Below are 6,068 nucleotides of genomic sequence, written 5' to 3'. Positions count from 1 at the left end.
TGTAATATTATAATATGTTTTATAATATTGTAATTATATTAACCATTTTAATAATATTATTATATTTTATATCATAGTTATATAATATGTTATTTAATAATAGTTTTATTGTATACATTATATTGTAATTATATATATTACATTATAGTATAATATAATATAATCGTTATTTTAATTATTTCAATTATTATTTCAATAATATTATTATATTATATATCATAATTATATAATATATTATATAATAATAGTTTTTTTGTATTATATCAAATATAATAATAAATATATATTATATTGTAATTATATATATTATATTATAGTATAATATAATATAGTCGTAATTTTTAACTATCCATAGCAATTCAACCTCATAATTTACCAAACGTTATTACACTGATTTTGAAACCAGTACAGTTACTATAATTATAGTTTACCGAATACTCAGCTGCTTTTTGTAACAACTGCTTCTTCCTTCAGCACAACTAAAAGCAATTTTTCTAAAATCTACAGCACTACCAAATTAAGCTGTTATTTGTTCGCAGAGATGATATCGAATAGGAGGTCGGATTTTAGTCCCTAAAGTGAGGGAGCGTTGCGGATGACGAAGAACATGCAAACGAGTTTTGTGTAAGGACATCGTGGTTGGAGGTGGAGATGATTGGTTATAGCGTATCTAAGGGTTGGCCGCCAGAGGCTAACCTTGACAAGTTAGATCCCTGGTCGAGGGATTCTAGATCAAGTGAAGGAAGATATCTTCGCTGGACGTTTGGACGCGATGTTGATCGTGGGTGGGAGATGCTTCGATGCTAGTAGCAACACGTGTCCTTTTATCGTGGTGTTATCTTCTTTGTTTTTCAGTTTTTTTTTATTTTGTTTATAATAAAAGTAATGTTATTTTTATCATGTTTATGTGTTCTAATTACATAGGCGATTTCCTTATATTCTTATTTCATTCACGTGTCTCACATGTCCGAGTTGGTTATTGACAATGTGCTTGTTGGTGTAAGGCTAGAGTTGTTCCTAGGCCGTGTCGCTCGTGTCCTTGGTATTTGGAGTTTGCTCTCAATCAACTAATTTTATCCATCAACTGTAGTAGTTATTTTTAACAAATTTTGATCGCACTCGATTTTAATCGCACTAATTTTATCCATTGACTATAGTAGTTATCTTTAACAAATTTTGATCCTAATGCTCAACCAAATGATGGAATTTGAATAAATCATTTGATCTATAACTATTTGTATTCCATTATACTCTTATTCACCCCCATTCCACCAAATCAAACGTCACTTTAGTGTTTGTCTACGTGCTTCACATGTCTTCACTAGTATATCGAGTTAATATCTAGAGTCAAATTTTTTTTATAGTTGATGGTTATTGTGACCATATTAAGTATGTGACTTGTTAATTTTGAATGAAAATTTAACCAAAAAAAATTACTTTAGGCCAAAAAAATGCATTAAATTACATGAGAAGAGAGGTTCTAACGAAATCTTGACTTTTTGAATAGAATAAGACAGACCCTTTATTACCCAAATAATTTAATGCAAATATAAGATTATAAAATTACATAATATTAACAAATTATATTGAAAGTATAAGATACTCTTTCTAAGATCTTATCCAAAATGAAATTCAGAGTAAATTTTCAGAAAATTTATGAAAAATGTCGCATTTCTAGTTTGTATAGAAAAACGTGCCAAACTTTTTAATGAAAAAATGACATTTTTTTATAATAATATCGTAAATACGGAAAAAATTACTCATTGTTATCAATAAATTTAATTATTTTAAAAAATTAGATTATGTAACCAATATCCGTAAATTTTCTTATGAATGTCCAATTTTACATTTTAAATTCGAGTATTTATTAAAGACGAGTGATAATAAATTAATAACTTATTGCAATACCATCGAGGATTAATATATATTTTTTAAGAAAAAAAAAAGTGGTTCCTCAAAGAAAAAAGTATTTTTTTAATAAAAAAAAAGTGATTATTAATATTTATTTTATTCTTTCTTGTTTTTGTACAACCATTAGCGGAACTAATATCTATCTAGATTCTGCTTTCCATCTAGCACGAGTAAAGTAGTAGTGAGTGTTGGCAAATGTGGTTTGGGTGGTTTTTGATTGGGTGACCGTGAAAGTTTGGATTTTCCCAAAGAGTCTGTTTTTCTGTTGGAGGCGTGTTTCGAAGTGGCGGTTTTAGTTGAGTCATTTTCTACTTTTTTGCAGTACAACTTACGAACACATTTTTGCATCTGACCAATTCCAACCACTTACCTCACCTGCTAGTGGAGTACGGAATATACTTACTTACCTTTCCAACCTTTTTCTTTTTTTTTTTTTCATTTAAAATTTTTTAAAATACATAAAAAGAATATAAATAAAACCACCAAATATGCTAGAAAAGTGAGTTTGAAGGAAGTCAAAATTGAAGGACAATATCCTTCAAAGAATTGAAGGACAATAATGAACGGTCTGATTGGATTCTATTCCTTTGCCACGAGAATTATTTATATTCTTTGATGAGAAGGATCAAATGAAAAGTGAAATATTCCTAAATTGGTATACGGATATTTTTAGGGCTTTTAGGACAAAGGATTTCTGAACTTTTAATTATGACGGAACGCCCTAAATTTATAACATGGTTCCGAAGGGACCAAAGGCCATTAAGAATTTAATGAAAAGTGTTATGTGCATTACATGTGATTTATTATTTTGTGATATTACTTCGACAAAAATATAAAATAATATTGATTTCTATATAAAAAAATATATAATGATATTTATTTTAATATGAAACACATATTTAATAATATTGATTTCTACATAAAAATTAGTTCGGTAGTTAAAAATCGTCGGTTTTAGTCGGTTCGGTAGCCGAACCGACAAAGTATGTTTTCTGAGAGTGGGCACCGAAACCAAACCACATACAACATTATTCGGTTCGGTTAACCGAATTTCGGTTTCGGTCGATTTTTCAATTTTGGTAATCATGAAGGTGACCTTAGTTAACCATCAGGTTACCAACATCTTTAGTTGTTTTTTTTTTTTTTACCAGATAGCCCATATGAGCACATTGGACTGCTAAACAAAGAATTCATATGTGATCCATTTAAGATTCACGGAAAACAAGTTCTTTTTTTTCATTTTTTTACTCTTTTTTGGTGTTGATTCAAATTTTATGCAAATGGAGATTTCCCATAAGGAAATTCTATCTAGTACTAGTAGAGGAGTTCTCCTCAGCAACTAAGCTGCACTAGACTGTATTAAGCCTTATTAGGCAATTTGGGCCCATTCTTTTCACTATTAATTACTTTTCAAACTATGCATATGGTTTAATGAGTTTGAAGCACTATAAAAGTAATACGACACATTAAAAGAAAACAGAGAGATGAAATGAAGAGAGTGAGGCTGTGAGTGAGAGTTCAAAGACTTCAGAGGAGATATTAGAGATAGAGAGGAAAACGACAGCATAAAAAAACGACAACATAAAAAAAAGTCTTCATTCGGTCGGTTCGGTTTTTAACCAAACCTCTAAACGCAAAATCGAAACCGAACCGCCGTTGAGGCAGTTTGGTCGGTTAACCGAACCGATTGTCTTCAGTTCCACGTGGCACTGTTTTTTTCGGTTTATGAGCGGTCGGTTTTGATTTTACAATTTTTTTGTACAGTCCTAATAAAAACACAAATGTTTGCAAAACATAAGTGAGTGTAATTTAGAATGAATTCCAAAAAAGAGAATCACTTTGATCTAGTTTTGGAGGCAAGTGGACTAGTCTCTTTTCTGATATTAGCACTTTAATGACTCGTTTAGTTCACGTGTTTACGTCAGTAATTTTGATTCTGAATTCAAATTTTATAAGAGAACCTATTGAAGGAAAATTTTTTGATTCAAATTTTTTTATGAGAGAAAAATAAGTGTGTGGTTTCAAACAAGGGTTTCGGAGAGGACAACCTCTGTGACAAACTCAACCAATGGTTGCGGTGGACACGACTGGTGGGGTAGCTAAGTTTAAAATTTGCTAAATTGGTTTATTCCTATTGTTTTGAGATAATGCATAAGAAGGTGAAGGAGGAAGAAGAAGCTTTATCTCGTATGTTTTTTTTTTTTTTTTTTTTTTTTTTTTTTCATTTTTGTTTAAGCTTGTTCTAGTAAATTCAACTAACTATTGGCGCTCATGCCAGCGTGTTTTCTTATCCATTAGCCATTTTGGTCCATTTGCAATCATGAAAGAGTTCGAGAAAATTAATATCAAATTTAAAAGTTCAAGAATAAAATTGTCGTCTACTAAATACTGAGGGACCATTTATCCATTTTTTATGTAATCATTTTATTATTTATGTGTAATGTGGGATCTAACCAGCACTCTCCCAAACCCTAGTCCCCTTACCCACGCTATGTGATTATGTAGTTATTGGTTTATTCTGTGTAAACCTTAAAAAGTGTAATGAGTGTATTTATTTTGTGTCGCTTTTTATTGTACTATTATGCAAAGTTCCAACATTTCTTTAAGGATAAAACACACAAAATAGGATTAAGAGGCTAAATTAATCAAAACAGTATAGGTTTAACATAGATGGACAACCTCAATACTCCAAACAAACTCAAAACTAAAGAGAGAGATCTGAAAATATTTAAGAATAAAAGAGAAAATTGTTGAACTTACCTTAAAATGTATAAGTCAATATTTTTACCTCTTATTCTTAATAAATACCCGTTTGATTAATTAGTTATTTGACTAAAAAATATATTAATCAAGAGTAGGGGATAAAAGTCTATATCCATACACTCTAACATATATTTGTCTCTTTTCCCGTAACAAAACAATCATCGTGAAATGTTAGGGCTTCGGCCGCATGTTGTGAATGCTTGCTAAATATTTTTTGAACCATGTAAGCATCAACCAGTCCATCACTGTCTCTAATTGAAGAATTTTATAAGAAAATTACTCACTTTATTGTCACGATGCCATCTTTACTTGGATAAATCGAATGCAGAACATATATAAATTTTTAAAACGAGATAGCTTTTATTATTTTGCTAGAAAAAATGAGATAGCTTGAAAACAAATGGCTCAGGGCCATGGGCGTGGTGTTTTAATAGGGGAGTGAACAAACCCGGACATTCTTGTTTAAAAAATTTCCTGCAAAAAAGGAAAAAAAAAAGAAAGAAAAATCATAAATACCATTTAAATGGTTAAAAATAGTTATTTATGTGACCCTACTCAAAAATAGCAATTTATTTTTAATTAATAAAGAGAAGATATAAGGTCATGAAGACATCTTATTATTTAGAATAATATTAATATATAAACATGTACAAAACCGTAATAAATCCTGTACTTTTCTTAAAATAATAATAATAACAATACATTAGTTATGTGGCTTTTGCTGTCAGCCCAAGAAGAAACTTTATTTCAGAAGCCCTATGAGGACTTCTCGAAGCCCAACAGAATGTTTGCTAGTAGGCCCAATATTTTTCTAGTTGGGCGAATTGGTTGAGTTCGAAGTCAATTTGGAAAATATATATGTTTAGGAGTAGGGGTGAACATCGGGTGGGTTTTTTAGATTTTTCAACCCATCTAATTAAATTTAGGTGGGTTTATTTCAAATTTAATCCACTCAAATAAAATTTAGATGTGTTTGGTTGATCGGGTTAAACATAATAAATAAATAATAATTAAAGCTAATTATTCAACCTAAAATAAGAAATGTATGAAAAGAAAGTTAATTTTCATCACAATATTAGCCTTATAAAGTTAAAAAATTATCACATAAGTTATAAATCAATTTAAAAATAAAATGTCTGCAAAATAAGTTCAAATATATAAGTTGTAACCAACAAACAAACAATAATAAAAATTCGTACAACATAAAACATAATACTAATGTAAAATTTAAGACAAAAACTATATATTATGAGGTAGACAAATATTTTTTTTATATAGGTAAATAAATTGGGTGGGTTCGGGTTGATTTGGGTTAAGAAAAACTCAACCTAAACAAACCCAATTAAATAGTTGGGTTGGGTGGGTTGGGTTGATCTTTTGATCGAGTTGGTCGG

The sequence above is a fragment of the Morus notabilis genome, unplaced genomic scaffold (assembly GCF_000414095.1).
Source record: "Morus notabilis unplaced genomic scaffold, ASM41409v2 Scaffold1303, whole genome shotgun sequence".
NCBI lineage: Eukaryota > Viridiplantae > Streptophyta > Magnoliopsida > Rosales > Moraceae > Morus > Morus notabilis.
This window is presented reverse-complemented; position numbering follows the sequence as displayed.